The sequence below is a fragment of the Onthophagus taurus genome, chromosome 6 (genome assembly GCF_036711975.1).
Source record: "Onthophagus taurus isolate NC chromosome 6, IU_Otau_3.0, whole genome shotgun sequence".
Taxonomy (NCBI): Eukaryota; Metazoa; Arthropoda; class Insecta; order Coleoptera; family Scarabaeidae; genus Onthophagus; species Onthophagus taurus.
Genome location: NC_091971.1, coordinates 18,672,732 through 18,690,660, shown reverse-complemented (window position 1 = coordinate 18,690,660; position 17,929 = coordinate 18,672,732). Strand labels below are relative to the sequence as shown.

At 35.1% G+C, this 17,929-nt stretch overlaps 1 protein-coding gene and 1 long non-coding RNA gene across 3 annotated transcripts in view; both read right to left on the bottom strand.

The window, feature by feature from the left end:
* Window positions 1-4,712, bottom strand: part of LOC111416952 (serine/threonine-protein phosphatase 2A regulatory subunit B'' subunit alpha-like) — a 52,916-nt gene extending 48,204 nt beyond the window's left edge. For both annotated transcript variants that reach the window (XM_023049084.2, XM_023049090.2), the window contains exon 1: window positions 4,419-4,712. The gene's annotated coding sequence lies outside the window, so the exon portion shown is untranslated. The remainder of the gene's footprint in view (window positions 1-4,418) is intronic.
* Window positions 4,713-4,937: 225 nt separating this feature from the next.
* On the bottom strand, window positions 4,938-17,435 carry LOC139430055 (uncharacterized). Its single transcript, XR_011640625.1, has 2 exons — window positions 6,311-17,435; window positions 4,938-6,258 (listed from the first exon to the last, which is right to left on the bottom strand). It is a non-coding gene; the product is annotated as an uncharacterized lncRNA (long non-coding RNA).
* Window positions 17,436-17,929: the final 494 nt, after the last annotated feature.

Genomic DNA, 17,929 nt, shown 5'->3' with positions numbered 1-17,929 from the left:
CTAGTAAATTCACTGGAATCTTTAGGAAACTCGATGCAGTACTTTTTGAAGATCACAAATTGTTTTGGTAGTTATTGGTATTAAGTTATTACCAAATTCAGCCAGTAAGTGTTGTTTCCCTGACTTAATCACATACTTGTTTGTGACTATCATAATTATTCTGTATCATTAATCTGCATAATTTTGGTTTGCATTTTGTTCACCAAACAAAGCCTTTGATACAATTATAAGTTCATTAGTTTGGTACTTCTAGAGTATCTAAACTGGATACGTAGTTCAGATACTTAATTTAACATTTATTGTAAAAATAGTAGTTACATTGTTCACATGTAGATCATATTTGTATCGTTTATGAATGCATAAGAAACATTATTTTCTTTTTCGCACATTTCACTTCCTAACTGGATTTTCTTGGACTATTTAGCAATTGTATACACATTCTTCAAGTATCTCAATGCGGTTGAGGTTGCGAGGGTGATAATCAAACATTATACCAATGACACGTAGTATCAATGAGTTTTATTTGAGGAATTGCAGATCCAATGTTTTAGCCAACTCCTCGGTGCAGAGGATGTGTAAACTAACTAACAATAATAGTATAGGAGTGTTTATGTGAATTATATTTGTTTTATAGCATATGCTATTTCTTATTTGCTTGTAATATTGTCTTGTATGATCTTTGTTGGGCAATAAAATGAATTATTATTAATATTTTCTGATTCTTTTAAATTTAGGATTAATACTACTTATCTTCTGAAATAGCTTTCGATAATGAGGTAGTGTACTGACATGATAAAAATCCTAAAAATTAAATAAATATTGCAGTTAACACGTAATTCTCTCCAAATCCTAGATTTAAAATCAGGCTAAGTGTATCACCACCAGTGCTGGGTTGGCTTGTAGACAAATGGGCTAAACATCTTACTAAGTCCAAAGATAATGTATATGTTACCATGCAATGTTGCTATGGCATTTTGAATTGCACAGCATAGTTTTTGCACGACAATTATACGTTTTGGTACTGCACTACCGTTTGCTTTGGCACATAACAAAACCTTGTTTAGATTCTGACGACAAAACTGACCCTTTTCTTAATGTTAACGAGGAACTACACACATCTGACTGGCTAATAAAATTTGAATCTGCAAAGATGAATTCATTTCGAGAATAATATTTGTCGAGTTCCCCTTCCTTCGTTCCTACCGTGTATAGACCGGATTCATTTACATTCAGTACTACAGCTAGCACATTTCTAGGCGTTAGTCGTCCCTTGTCGAACTCTGGACCTTTAACCACAACATTTTGCCCAATTTCTACAGGAAGTAATTTTTACTGCTGGGACATATTTAACATTTTATTCGAAGTCGATTCTTCTACAACGGCCTTTGCTTTACATTTGGTCAGTGTTGTTAAATACCCGGGTATTTATTTTCAAGGGTAAATTTTCTGGATATATACCCGCACTTCAAGAATGCAGAGTTGATTATCGATATACCAAACTTATTTATAACATCTATAGGAATGCTACAATGATGGTAAAATTGTATGAAAGTACTGAAGAGAGTAGAAGTAGTAAAGTACTGATTGTGAGTAAAACAAGGCGATACACTATTGAACCCAAATTGTTCATCACAGTCCTCAGAGTGCATTTAAACAACTGGATTGGACCCAAAAAGGCATAAATATTGATTGCAATGCTAATTGCCAATCGGATAGCGTTGGAGAAATTAAACTAATGCTGAATGACTTAAAAGAGGTGTGTGCAATAGTCGGGCTAAATATCAACAAGAAGAAATCAAAATTCATGATCAACCTTGTTCCCAGCTCTAACATCAACATTGGGGATAATGAGATTGAGACGGTTGACAGCTATATGTATATCTTGGCTATGAGGTTCATGTATCGAAAGATAATCAAACAAGCGAACTAAACAGAAGGATCACACTAGTATGGGCAGCCTACGGGAAACTTAGAGACATCTTCAAGAGAAAATGCCAAGCAAGGCTTTCAATCAATGCGTGTTTCCGGTTATGACTTAAGGCTCCGAAACTTTAACATTAACGTTAGCATCTGCCAGGAGGGTCCAAGTAACGCAAAGATAGATGGAGAGGTCGATCCTGGGTCTAACTCTGGGGGACTACATACGACATGAAGACCTATGAAGAAGAACTGGCGTAAATGATGTGGTCAACATTGTGGCAAAGCTTAAGTGGAACTGAGCGGGTTATGTCGAGCGAATGAAGAATGAGCAGTGGACAAAACGGTTGCTTGAGTGGAGACCGCGAGCGAACAGTCGAAGTAGACGTCAAAAGAATGACCAACAATTGGATTCAGACAGCACAGAATAGAATCGAATGGGACAGAATAGGGGAGGTTTGTGTCCAACAACGGACGCAGAGGGCTGCTTGATGATAATAATCATAATAACTTGATCTAATCTAAATTACGACAGATTCGTCTGATGATAATACGTCTTTGATTGTTGACAATGCCTCGTCTTCAACGTCCTCATCATCTTCCTCTTCATTTTTTTTTTTGAATCTGATATTTTTACTGGTATCACTTTTATACCCACTATTTGGGTATTTACCCAGCGCCCATCATTGCATTTGGTACATGATTGGAGATTCTCATTATTTTCACATATGGCACATGGAATTACATCAATGTTACTCTCTTTTTCTTTATCAAGTTCTGGAGCTATTCCAACCGAAACTTTTTCTAAATCTTCTTCTATTTTTAAAGATTCGTATACATCCTTTTCAAGTGACGGATCTGCCAGTCCAATACGTCGTATGCTACTAAACATGGCTTCTTAGGGACTTTTTTTCATTCCTTCATGAAAGAAACGATTTTTCTTGCTTTGAGCAAACCTTAAACCCTCGGCGCGGTCTCCCATGCACTAATTTTAAGCCGATGAAAATCCGCCATGAAATCTGGACATCAGACACGTTTTTCATTAAACATTTGGATGCATTGTAGGCGACAGATTTTTAGGTTTTTTACCACACCGATACACAGGCGCTGCTTATCTAAACTTTCTACAGGACACAATGATTAATCTTTTTGACGACTTTCCCTTAGACCAAAGACAACAAATGTTATTCCAGCATGATGATCCACCTCTTATTTCGATTGCGGTTAGAGAACATTTAAATCAAACTTTTTCACGTAGATAGATAGGAAAAGTAACCTGTACTATGGCCTGCAAGATCGCCTGACTTATACCTTCTAGACTTCTTTTTCTAGGGATATTTGAAAACATTAGTCTATGGTACTACTGTGAATACCCCCCTCGAGGAGCTGCAGCTATGAATTAATCAAGAATGCCAACAAATTGGAGCCAATGAGGAGATTTTAGAAAGAGTTGGAGAAGGAGGACATTTTGAACATCTTATTTAACTTTATTTTTTGTTGTTTGTAATTTTTTTTCAAAAAAGTTATTATTTTTTTATACATTCCATACCCTGTATATATAGAAATAAATAATTCTGCAACTTTCTTAGCACGAGTGTCAATAAAGCTGCAGTGTGTAGCTCTATGTAATACGCATGTCAACGCATGCTTACTGCTTAAAATTTGCAATAAGTAACTGAATAGCACATTTTATTTACTGAGCTGCATAATGAACTTCAAATCATAAACAATGAGTATGACATTATCCATATTATCAAGAGTCAGCCTAATTATTAGAGAGGCATGGATTCATCTTCGTTAATACTCTATATCCAAGAAAAGTTAGATTATTTTGAACAATTTATGTAGATTTCAATAAAAGAGTTTCTTGCACTTCATTACGAAGAAAAGATAAATATAACATTGCAATTTAGAAAACATGTATAAAACATAAGTGATTTCATTTCTAAAAATATTTCTAATCTCATAATTAAACCTAATTGTTGTTAAATATTAAATTGTTACTTAACTCATAAAAATAAATATAAAATATCTTAATAATTTTTTTGTTTGTATAAGTCAAACATGTTGTACATTTTTATATTTTTAAATGGACGTGTAAATCTTATTGAATCATTTTTTTTTTGTTAAATTCATTCAGTTTTACATCCCACCTGGTTTCATTGAAGAATCATTTTAAAACGCTAGTAAAAGTTGAGAATGAAACCGAGGTCAACTTAATAATATTAATTTCATTTTTCAATTAAACCGTCAGCGAACCTCGTTATTTTATGAAAAGAAAAAATCTCGGCGTCGACCCGTAAAAGGTAATTCTCCATCCTTCTCCATTTCGGTTCAGCCACCAAAACAAAAACATTGTCGCGCACATGTTAAAAAAAAATAACAGAATCAAAATCGAATTTTCCGAATGGAGAAAAATTCTCCTCGTAATTTTATTAATAGTCCTAGTTCGTCCTTCGAGAGAGAAGAATTTCCACTCTTTTCTTAAAATACATACTCACCGGCGTAGCGATAAACTCCTGCTGGTAATCCGATACGGTAAACACTCAAAAGAAATTGTACAAAAAAATCCAACCACTTACTACCCCTTTAAATAAACTAATTCGGTTTTGATATTTTCAAATTTACGACTACAATCGCATTAAGAACTCGCGATTGAGAGGGAAAATTTTTAATATTTTCTGACAACGTTTATATTCCTGCTGTTGCGGTTCTGCCTCCGGGGACAGAAAAATCTATAATGCGAGCGAAAGGAGGTCTCGCAGGACTCTTTACACCGTCAAGTTCCTGCTAATACTAGAGTCGTTTCGCGTTGGAAATGAGAAAAACCGAGAATATACTAGGAAGGAGGGAGAATCAAGAGAATAAATCGAAATTTTCCGATTTCAACGACATCTATTGATGTGTTACTAAAGCTCCAAAGCTCAGTATGTTATACTGTATAGAAAACTTTTATAGGCAACCAAATTAACACTTGCAATTTTTGTTTTATTGTTAATTTTGATTTAAAAAGAAAACTGTATAACTCAAATTTTATTAAATTCATTATCTTTTATTTATACAGTGTGTTCGTAATGCATATAGATGATAAAATATAAACGGTTTATGGAAAAATTCCAAGTTTAAGGGGATTTTAAAGTTTAACCACTTCAAATTTGTCGCTAATTAAAAACGCTAAATACAAGCTAATTATTAACTAATTGTGTCGCGTCTGGTGTGAGGCGGGAGGAGGTCTTCGTGTTCACCACCATCTTCCATCTTCTGCTAAGCTTCCAGCTATCTTCTCTGTTGACGTTATTTCTATGTCGATGGATCTCTATGGCTTCTCTTGTCAGTCTTTGGTAGTATCTGTTGTCCCTAGCCAGCACCTTTGTTTGATCGAAGTCTATTCGGTGTCCCTCTGCATGGCAATGTTCCGCAACTGCCGACTGCTGGATCTTCTTCAACCTTACAGGGATGTAAGGTTGAAGAATTCATGAGCCTTGATACGTCCAGTTTGACCAACGTAAACTTTCCTACAACTACACGATAGTCAGTAGACTCCCGCTCCCTTTAATAGAGTTAGTTTGTCCTTGGCTATCCTTGGCTACGATGGCGTTCTTCTTGAGGTGCCTGGCAATGCTTTCCGTTACACCTGAAACATAGGGAAGACAGATAAATCCAAGTGGTTTTGTACTTACCGCGTCCTCCCTCTGCTTTCACTGCTTGATGGCCCGGTTGATGTCCCTCGAAGTGTATCCGTTGTTTTGCAGGACATCTCGTAGAAAGTGTTGCTCCTTCTTCAAGATATCTCCTTCACATATTCTCGCTGCTCGCTGTAATAAAGTACGGATCACGGACCTCTTCTGTTGGGGATGATGATGCCTGCAGATACCTGTTGGTATGGGTCTTCTTCCGATATACATCAAGATCCAAATCTCCATTTGTTGTCCTGGTGACCAACACATCTCGGAAAGGTAGTTTTTCGGCAGTTTCTGTTTCCATGTTAAACTTAACCATAGGATGTTGAGAGTTCAAGTGATCCAAGAACTCTTGGAGCCGTTTTTGACCATGTTGCCATATCACAAACGTGTCGGAGCCATAGTTTTGGTTTCCACTAGCTCTTCTTCACAGTGTCTCCTTCGAACAATTCTTTGTAGAAATTACCTATAACTGGCTATAATGGAGATTCCATGTCTGCCCCTTCGAACTGTTCGTAAAATTCCCCTTTCCAGCTGAAATACGTCGACGATAAACAGTACTCCACTAGATTTGGCACGTATTCTGGTAATCCCTCCGGAATGAGTTTCTGGCGGAGCCCATCCACAGCATCCTTAACTGGTATCCTGGTAAAAAGAGACTCTACATCGAAAGTTACTAAAATATCCTCAGCATCCAGCTTTATACCTCTTACCGATTCCACAAAATGTGTAGAATCCCTGATATATGATTCCGTGTTCCCTGTAAAAGGAGACAGAATCTTTGCAAGATATTTGGCCAACTGGTATGTTGGGGAGTTGATGGCACTGACGATAGGGCGGAGGGGGACGTCTGGCTTATGAATCTTCGGTAGTCTATAAATTCTTAATGGTACCGGCGCCTGCACAAACATACCTTTCTGCCGTTCTGTTGGAATTCTTTGTTCTCTTTCTGCTTTTATATTTTTCATACGCTTCTCATTATCCAAAAAATGGAAGTATTTTTGTTTGTATAAGTTGTATGTGTCATACGAATGTTTAGTGTCATACGAATGTTTTGATTTGGTAGCCGATGCCATCAATCCAAGTGTATTCAGAATATTTTCCATTATTTTAGCTTCCTGTGACATCTGAAATTTATATTTCCTTTTAGTCAACTTTTGGTTAGCTTCAGAAAAGTTTTCATTATAAAGTTCTAGAAATTAAGTATGGAAGATGTTGTAACAAGCCAATCTGTATCATCCACTGCCGCTTCAAAGAGACGAAACTGTTGTCATCATATCTTCTACGCTTGGTGAATTGTGCCGTTGTTTTTGAGTTAGAACCATAATTTTCCTCGATTATTTTCAGAACTTGGCCATAGTGATCTTCCAGATTCAGTTGTTTGGTTGTACCGAATAGTCGATCCCTGGTTATGTCTGTGAAGATGTCGATGATAAAAACAGGAATTTTATCAAATCCCTAAGAGATTTGATCAATTCACTGGAGATGTTAAAATGATAGTTAGTTAGTATTATTTCACTAAGAAAATCAAGAGATTTGATCAAATCCCTAAGCTGATTTGGTGAAATGACAAAAATTTAATTTTTAAACAGTTTGTTTAAAGCGTTTAGCGTTTTAAAACATCGTCCCAAGTTAGAGGGCGCTGCTAGAACAACTCACACACCAGTTAGTCCCGAGTAAACATTACGCAGGGTCATTCAATTGCACGCATGGTAAAAAATGGATTCGTATGAAGGGAAAAATCAAACACAGACCGCATTTGTGTGTGAAGAACAGTTTGCTGACGTTATTAGAACGATTTTAGAAAGCCGGGATAGGAAAGAAAAGCCGTTATGGACTCCTGTAAGGATAGAAGAAGCTATCACAGCCGTTGAACAGTTTAAATTAGCACCAGTGTTAAAAATTCAACAAACAAATAAACAGTATTACTACGGAAAAAAATACGATTTAATGGAAGTAGGTAGTAAAAAAACTTTGATTTTGAAGAGAAAATCTGACTCTGATCCGGTTGTGAGAATAGTACTGACGGAAGAATTTTATCACATTCTTCGAGACACCCATCAGTTAACTGGACACGGAGGCCGCGACAAAATGCTGTATAGTTTAAAATCCAAATACTTCATCCCCACTTCCGTCGTACTAGAATTTTTGAAACTGTGCACGGTATGTCAATCCAAAAAGAAATTTCCAAGAAAGGGAATCGTTGTCTGTCCAATTCCATCTAGCGACTTCAACCATCGTGGTCAGGTCGATTTAATTGACTTACAATCGACCCCTGATAGAAATTATAAATGGTTATTACATTATCAGGACCACGGGACAAAATTCAGCTTTCTACGTCCTTTAACTTCGAAAAGAGCTGCAGAAGTAGCAATAGAGCTATTAAAAATCTTTCTGGAAGTTGGTTGTCCTAAAATATTACAAAGTGATAACGGCCGTGAGTTTACGGCTGCTGTTATACAAGAACTAACCGCTATGTGGCCAACATGCAAAATTGTTAATGGTAGGCCTAGACATCCAGCAAGTCAAGGATCGGTTGAACGGTCGGATCAAGATGTAGAAGCTATGTTACGAGTTTGGCTAATAGACAATGGTACAAAAAACTGGGGTATTAGTTGTTATTTTGTACAATTTCAGAAGAACTCCTCTTTTCACCGTACTATTAAACGATCACCGTACAAAGCGTTATTTGGAACAGAGCCAAAAATAGGCCTACACTCTACTCATATTCCAGCAGAATTACTTGAAAAGCTTGTTACTGAAGAAGACCTAGACCAAGTTCTTAAACAGCAACAAACTGACGAAACTGACAATTCTGAAGATGTTCCAGCTACTGAAAATAATGATTTTTCAACGCAAGTTTCAATAGAGAATTTATTAACAGCGGAACCAACTTTTTCGATTCAAGAACTCGATCCTGTTCTTGACCCTACTTCAGCTCCCATATCGGCTGATACAACACCTGTATTATTAGGTGCATCAGAAGGTGCAGCACTAGACGGAGAAGAAAAAACGCTTTGTATTGTTTGTGAAAATACGGTAGAAGGAAGAGACGAGTCAACAGTTTTATGCTATTTATGCCAAAATCAAGAAAATATAAAAGAACAAAGGGAACATGCCGCCCAAAACCTAAAAAGATCGGCTGAAAAAATGAAATGTACTTCTTCGAAGAAATTTAAAGATTTGTTAGTGAGTTCCGCCGTTTTGATTGATGTTCCGAAGGTTGACAGAGGTCCATTGGATGCGAACAACATTATGGGTATCGTATTAAATACGAAAAACAATTTATTTCAAATTGGTACTTCGGTAGGAATAATAAAAGATTGGCTTCCTAGAAACGCTCTTCAAATAGCTACTACCACATATAATGATTCCGTCCCACCGATTACGTTGAGTTTGCGTGAAATCGCTAGAAAATTGTCCTTATTCGGAGGTCAAGGATTCAAGAAGTGTTTTTGTGAAAAATCAAAAGTACGAATAGATGTATGTGCAAAAAAAATAATATGCTTTGTAACTCGAGATGTCACAAATCCACAACATGTGTCAATACAAAATAAATTAATATTTTAATTATTATCATGATAAATCTTTTAATATACTTAACTTAAAAATTAAGTTTTTGTCATTTCACCAAATCACGTTAGGCATTTGATCAAATCCCTTGATTTTCTTAGTGAAATGATAATAACTAACTATCATTTTAACATCTGCAGTGAATTGATCAAATCTCTTAGGATTTTGATTAAATCCCTGTTTTTATCATTTCCCTGCGACAAAGATATTTACTTGATATGATTGTCTCTCTCGTTGGAGATTCAAAAATGTGTTAGCTCTGTAATACTGTTAGGTGGATGATAAATCGCCATTATTACAACGCTTCTGTTTGACAATTCCACTGCTAATATATAATAGATCGGAGTGCCTTCTTTTCGCCAACCGTCAAGTTGGTTTTCGGTGGTTTCTGACTTCAGTTCTCTTTCAGGCTTTTAGTGCGGGCATCCAACAGCCTCTTCCACTTCGCGGATGATTTCCTCTTTTGGGACCTTCTTCGGGGCGATTGAGTAGTTTAATCCTTTGGCGAACACAGTAGTTTCGTCTTTCGTTAGTGGGACGCTCGATCAGTTGATGACGATTATTTCCACTGGTAAACTATTACTTTTCTCCTTTTGTATCCGGCGTTCCAGGGATTCAAACTTCTTGATGTGTGTGTCACGGGCCTTCTGGAATTCACGATCAGCCTTCTCCATTGTTAGCCTGTCCACTTTATCCCAGTCTTCTCCAGACATACAATTGGAAAGTAAGAGGTGAAGTCATGGTAACCTCTCACTTATTTTCTGTACATCATTGAAGGTCTTGTGGATTCTTTCTCGTAGTAGTGCTTGTTCTGTTCTGTCGTAATTAAGATTCGACGTGCTGCACCTTGGCGTTACTTTCTTCTCTCTGCATCTTCGTAGAAAGGCCAAACTGCTTAACAGCTTGCGTTGTCTAATTCGTGAGTTATCCAAATCCTTGATTTGTTTGTTGATATCCTCCCCGTAAATATTAATAATATAAGTTAAAAAACGCACGGCAAAACCCGAAAGTGTCTAGTGTTAGTTCTAGTTTTAGTTCTAATTTTAGTTCAATTAATACCAGTCGTGAAAGCCTCCGTACTTATGTCAAAAAGTGATTTAGTGGAATTGAGTTGGGTCAACATTATGATATCGTTTTGAAAAACTCTAAACATCTCTCTCCTGTTCAGATTTATTCAAAAAAGTAAAGACCCAGGACACTATCCCGTACTATTTTGTCCACACATTGATCTTTTGCGGATATTGAGTGTGCGACTTTCTTGTCCAATGTGAATTTTGGGTAGCCCAATACCGACAAGTTTGTCTATTTACTTGTCCATTCATGTATGTATGTAGGAAAGCGGAGGGTATGCTACGCACACAGCACCTAGGCCCCAACGGGCCCCTTGTACATCCTCCTACACTGTCTCCGGCTACATCAACCAGCCTAAGGAATTTCCGAAGGCTAGGATACAGCTCAGAGGTGTGTTCCTGATGCCATCTGTGGTCGGCCATTCCTCTCCGAAGTCTCTCATTCTGAGGTCTTGCAGAGTGGGGCATTCACACAAGATGTGTCGGACCGTCTCCTCGCTCTCTTTACAGAGGCGACAGAGAGGACTAATAGCAAGCTTAAGGTTATAAAGATGCTTGTTTACCTTACAGTGACCCGTGACGAGTCCCGTTACAGTTCGTAGAGCGTTTCTACCAAGCCTTACGAAAGACAAGGCTGCCTCTGCTGAAGGATAATGTAATACTTCCTTAGACAGATGGCAACCCTTAACCCTATCCCACCAGTTCATGAACTTTTTGTGGGTAAAATCTTTAATTATCTCAATCTGAGTTGATAAGGACGGAGCGATTATCGGTTCAGGCGAACATGGCGCTCGCTTGGCAGCCCTTTTGGCAAGCCTATCAGCGTGCTTGTTACCTGAACAAGTCGAGTGTCCTTTTATCCATTGAAGTATGACACAGTTATGCACTGCGGCCTTCTCCAATGTCAGATGACAACCCATAACAAGTCCTGATTTACTCCATTCAATGTAAATGTTTCCTCGTCGAAAAAAATTATGTTTTTGACAAAGTCTTCGTCATCGTTGTCAAAAACTACAATTCATTGCTCGTGAATGAGGTTTACTTTATAGGAATGATATTTTGCTGGTTTTAAAATTTTGTGAACCGTTGATTTACTAATGCCCAAATGAGACCCAATATCCCTTACAGCATCATGATGCTTTTCTTGTCCAGCCAAAACCACTGAAACATTTGGTAAGCCAGACTGCGAGATATACTTCGAGAGATGCCCATACTTTTTAAATTTAGTCACAGCTAGGCTCACCATACTTTGACTAATTAGTTGGCGATTAGGACATGTGGTATTCAAGAGGTATTCAGCCTACATTCAGCAAAATGTAGGCTGTACAGCATTTGTTCATCAACTTCTACGCCCATCTCTCTACATTTCTTTCTCCATTCTTCAAGAGCAATCTGCACATACAGTGTGTTAATTAATTATCGTACCCGACGTATGCAACCAATATCGCGATTTGCGTATTGCAATACGAATACTGTGATATTGGTTGCATACTTGCAATGATGACGTGATGTACGAAAATTAGTTAATATCATGTATATGTTGAATAATAGAGGTGACAGTGTGCATCATTGTCGAAGGCCTTTGGTAATGTTGAAGCTTTCTGATATTTGCTTGTATATCTTTACTGCTGCTTCTTCCCCTCTGAATAATTCTTGTATTGAGAATATATTTAAGTTTTATAAAAAGTTATTTTATGTTTATAGGCAACTTATTTAACAACAATATCAATTTTTGATTATAATTTTTTCAAAATTTTAATACAAAATAAATACTAAATAAAGATTTCACGATTTCTCTTTATTTTCTATGTGCAATAAATAATCTTATAAAGTTTTCTTGGTAATTACAAGTTGAGGAGTGTTTACAAGTACTGGTGACATAAAAATTCTTGCACGCAATGTTGAATGGATTACGTCATTTCGATAAACAATCATGAATCGTAGTTTTTTTTTGTAATTTAAATAGGGGTCCGAGGTCCGTTGGATCATTTGTATGCGAGGCCTCGGTATTTTTTTTTTTTTTTTTGAATGACGAGGCACTTTTCATCGATACAATCAATTCGCGTCTCATAGAACCGTCCGTTTCCCAGTATTGTGGCCGGTACTCGACGTTTGCATCATTGATTGTATCGTTCTGGGAAAACTTTAAACGGCATTACACCCAAATATGGAATCCTATATGAATATCGATACTAAAATCTTTATTCCTAAGTATTTTTGTTGTAAAATTAGGGAAAAAAAGGATTTGTTGTTATAGCTTAGGGAATGTTTTGATAAAGTGGGTGACTTGTAAAATTTCAAATGCAACCTCATTCCATCAAGTAACTTCAGTCAGAATTGGCATTCGTAGTTAAACAGTTTGAACGTGTCAAGTCAACTTTTGAGTAGTCGTTTAAAATGTACACGTTGTCTTTGCTGTTTCTAAAAATATCGCTAAAGCCACAGAAATAATGGATCGGGGAGAAGATTTTAAAGTTGCACCATAAATTGAAATTCTAATTTTTAATAAGTTCTAAGAAAGAAATTCTACTTCCTGATAAATGTTAATTAAAGTAATAAATGTAAGGTAAAAGATAACAATTTGGAATGATTAAATTTAATTGATAGTCATTGTCGCAAGGTTTTCAACATTTCGGTTAAGATTATGTAAAGTAGAAAACGATTTGCCACGATGCTCACAATGTGACAGCAACGTTGTTGAAAAGAGGAATTTGCTTAGTTTTATTATTGTTGATGTAAATTGACTTAATTTTCTAAAAGAATTTGTTTTTGTATCATTAATTGAAAGAGTGAAATCTGTAGAAGCTTTTAGAATTCTTGAAGAACTAATAATATCTTGTAATATCTTGTAATAATAGCTTGTACTGAGGGACAAGTACAAAAAACTACAATGGCTATTTTTCCTTTTTTTATAATTAGTCAACATTCAAGCTTCCTTAGATTTATAGAAAATGTATCTACACTTAACCGCAAAATTACCGCACCACTCTGACTTTTGGTTTTATTTCGAGAAATATTATATATTTCCGATTCATTAATATCAGTTATAAAAATTTGTTCATTATTACGCCTTTTGTATAGGACTTTTAGGCAACTTTTCATGAGGGGCTTTTAGCTTTTACTTCTAAAATAAAAGTAGGCATTGTTTTACCAATTAATAAAATTACTGTCATTCGTGTCGTTAACTTTGTCCAATGAAGGACTAATAAATCGCGAACTTGGTAGAAGGTTTGACGTGGCTCATACAACGGTCGGTAGGGTTGTGCAGAGATTTGTAGAGACCAACGATTATGCTAGACGACGTGGCCAAGGGAGGCCACGAGCTACAAATGCGGTGGAGGATCGACTTTTGATGCTTCGAGCACTTAGGGAACGGTTCACTACTGCACGAAGCCTCCAAATACAACTAAGCGAGGTTCATGGCACTGCTGTCAGTCAAGATACCATAAGAAGAAGACTTCGTACTGAAAATGTACGACCTCGGGCAGCAACAACTGGTCCCAGATTATCTGCAAACAACCGAAGAAACAGATTGGCTTTTGCAAGAAGGCACGTGGATTGGGAAATCCATCATTGGAAGCAGGTGTTATTTACGGATGAGTCACGGTTTTGCCTTGTAAGTTGTGATCGTCGTCCAAGGGTGTACAGAAGGCCAAATGAAAGAAATTCCACATGTAACATTCGAGAAACCACATTATACGAAGGCTGGCACGGAACTTTTTATCGTTGATGGTGGACGTCTGAATTCTGAACGATACATAACAGACATTTTAGAACCTTTTGTCATACATTTTGCACCTTACATTGGCGATGGGTTCATTCTTATGCAGGATAATGCGTGGCCACATGCGGCACATATTGTTACTGAATATTTAAATTATGTTAATGTTCAAGTCCTCGAGTGGCCAGCCTGTAGTCCAGACATGAACCCAATCGAGCATCTTTGGGACATAATGGGACGGAGGATTAGAAGTCAGCATCCATCACCTAACAGCTTAGACGAGCTGCGACAAAGTCTTATTCGCGTATGGGAAGATATCCTCAAGAAACCATCAGATATCTAATTAAATGTATGCCACGACGATGTCAGGCTACAATAACAGCCAGAGGTGGTAACACTAGTTACTGATAACTTAAATACGGTTCAAAAGAAGTTCTTTGTATTCGTAACAATAATGATCATTTTACATGATATTGTTTATTTTCAGCTTTCGTTTATTTCCTACAATTCATTTAAGTCAAACTTATTGTTATTATCGGAATAATTGTGTTTATGTATTCTATTCTTAATATGCCTTTTAAAATGTATGATAATTTTGACTTTAATTATAATAAATCGAAATATATAAGTGGTGCATTGATTTTGCAGTTAACTTTCTTTTCGTATTGCTTCTGATTTGCTTTAACTAAAGCTCTATGTACCTTCATCAAACATAATCCCGCCAGCCTTCTTTTTTCCAGTGCTTTTCAACTAGGCTTTATTCTTCCAAGTGTACTAAATGATCGTTCCACAGTGGCCGTAGTACATGGGGCCATGATTAAAATCAGAAGTGCCTAAAAACTGCCTTACGATGGGGTAAAAAATACATTTTAATTTTTCATAAAAAGTACATTTTCAGTGGGGTCTAGCTTTGGCAGAACAGTTTTCACAACTTCCTCTTTCTTTTGGACTTGCGCTACGACATTTCGTGGACGCAGTAAATTTGAATATTTATTTATTAGAGCTGTAGCTACAGAACGACGAAAATCTGATAGAATATTGAGAAAAGGCATATTGAGCAAAAACTAACATTTTCGCATAATCTAAGTGTCAAAAAAGATGCTAATTCAAAAATTCCTGGACGCCGTGTTTATTGAAATTAAGGAATGTGACTTATTCTAAATTAAAGCTCAAAGCTTTCTCTTTAAAATGGTGTATAATAATTTATGGGTTGGATTGCAAAAATATTAAGAAAAAAAATGTTGAAACAAAACTTACCACTTCGTATAACCTAAAAGTGTCAAAAAAGATGCTAATTTAAAGATTCCTGGAAGCCGTATTTATCGAAATTAAGGAATGTGACTTATTCTAAATTAAAGCTCAAAGCTTTCTCTTTAAAATGGTGTATAATTATTGATGGGTTGGATTGGAAAAATATTGAGAAAAAAAATGTTGAAACAAAACTTACATTTTCGTATAACCTAAAAGTGTCAAAAATGATGTTAATTTAAAAATTCCTGGAAGCCGTGTTTATTGAAATTAAGGAATGAGACTTATTTTAAATTAAAGCTCAATGCTTTCTCTTTAAAATGATGTATAATAATTGATGGGTTGGATTGGAAAAATATTGCGAAAAAAAATGTTGAAACAAAACTTACCACTTCGTATAACCTAAAAGTGTCAAAAATGATGCTAATTTAAAAATTCCTGGAAGCCGTGTTTATTGAAATTAAGAAATGTGACTTATTCTAAATTAAAGCTCAAAGCTTTCTCTTCAAAATGATGTATAACAATTGTTGGGTTGGATGGAAAAAATATTGAGAAAAAAAATGTTGAAACAATACTTACATTTTCGTATAACCTAAAAGTGTCAAAAATGATGTTAATTTAAAAATTCCTGGAAGCCGTGTTTATTGAAATTAAGGAATGAGACTTATTTTAAATTAAAGCTCAATGCTTTCTCTTTAAAATGGTGTATAATAATTGATGGGGTGGATTGGAAAAATATTAAGAAAAAAAATGTTGAAACTAATCTTACACTTTCGTATAACCTAAAAGTGTCAAAAGTGATGGTAATTTAAAAATTTCTGGAAGCCGTGTTTATTGAAATTAAGGAATGTGACTTATTCTAAATTAAAGCTCAAAGCTTTCTCTTTAAAATGATGTATAACAATTGTTGGATTGGATGGGAAAGATATTGAGAAAAAAAATGTTAAAACAATACTTACATTTTCGTATAACCTAAAAGTGTCAAAAATGATGTTAATTTAAAAATTCCTGGAAGCCGTGTTTATTGAAATTAAGGAATGAGACTTATTTTAAATTAAAGCTCAATGCTTTCTCTTTAAAATGATGTATAATAATTGATGGGTTGGATTGGAAAAATATTGAGAAAAAAAATGTTGAAACAAAACTTACCACTTCGTATAACCTAAAAGTGTCAAAAATGATGCTAATTTAAAAATTCCTGGAAGCCGTGTTTATTGAAATTAAGAAATGTGACTTATTCTAAATTAAAGCTCAAAGCTTTCTCTTCAAAATGATGTATAACAATTGTTGGGTTGGATGGAAAAAATATTGAGAAAAAAAATGTTGAAACAATACTTACATTTTCGTATAACCTAAAAGTGTCAAAAATGATGTTAATTTAAAAATTCCTGGAAGCCGTGTTTATTGAAATTAAGGAATGAGACTTATTTTAAATTAAAGCTCAATGCTTTCTCTTTAAAATGGTATATAATAATTGATGGGTTGGATTGGAAAAATATTAAGAAAAAAAATGTTGAAACTAATCTTACACTTTCGTATAACCTAAAAGTGTCAAAAATGATGGTAATTTAAAAATTTCTGGAAGCCGTGTTTATTGAAATTAAGGAATGTGACTTATTCTAAATTAAAGCTCAAAGCTTTCTCTTTAAAATGATGTATAACAATTGTTGGATTGGATGGGAAAGATATTGAGAAAAAAAATGTTAAAACAATACTTACATTTTCATATAACCTAAAAGTGTCAAAAATTATGTTAATTTAAAAATTCCTGGAAGCCGTGTTTATTGAAATTAAGGAATGAGACTTATTTTAAATTAAAGCTCAATGCTTTCTTTTTAAAATGATGTATAATAATTGATGGGTTGGATTGGAAAAATATTAAGAAAAAAAAAGTTGAAACAAAACTTACCACTTCGTATAACCTAAAAGTGTCAAAAAAGATGCTAATTTAAAGATTCCTGGAAGCCGTATTTATCGAAATTAAGGAATGTGACTTATTCTAAATTAAAGCTCAAAGCTTTCTCTTTAAAATAGTGTATAATAATTGATTGGTAGGATTAGAAAAATATTAAGAAAAAAAATGTTGAAACTAATCTTACATTTTTGTATAACTTAAAAGTGTCAAAAAAGATGGTAATTTAAAAATTCCTGGAAGCCGTATTTATCGAAATTAAGGAATGTGACTTATTTTAAATTAAAGCTCAAAGCTTTCTCTTTAAAATAGTGTATAATAATTGATTGGTAGGATTAGAAAAATATTAAGAAAAAAAATATTGAAACTAATCTTACATTTTTGTATAACTTAAAAGTGTCAAAAAAGATGGTAATTTAAAAATTCCTGGAAGCCGTATTTATCGAAATTAAGGAATGTGACTTATTTTAAATTAAAGCTCAATGCTTTCTTTTAAAATGATTTAAAATGAGTGTTTAAATCCATCGGTACTTTAAAGTACCGTCGGGACACAAGGGATTAAACGGAAATCCGTCTCAATTAAGCGATTAAAATGTACATTAATTAGATAGTTTGGATTTTGTTCTTTCAAATTTGACCTAAATAAGCTGCCCGACTAACGATTAATTGGATCATTTTTCACCCAAATTTTACCTTTTTCCCAAAAAAATGCTCTTTGAACTGTCCTTAGTTTTACAGACTCTTTGTAAATGTGATTTTTAAGTTATAAAAGGTTTTTTAAAACCGTTCGTTTTTTATGAAGTAGTGC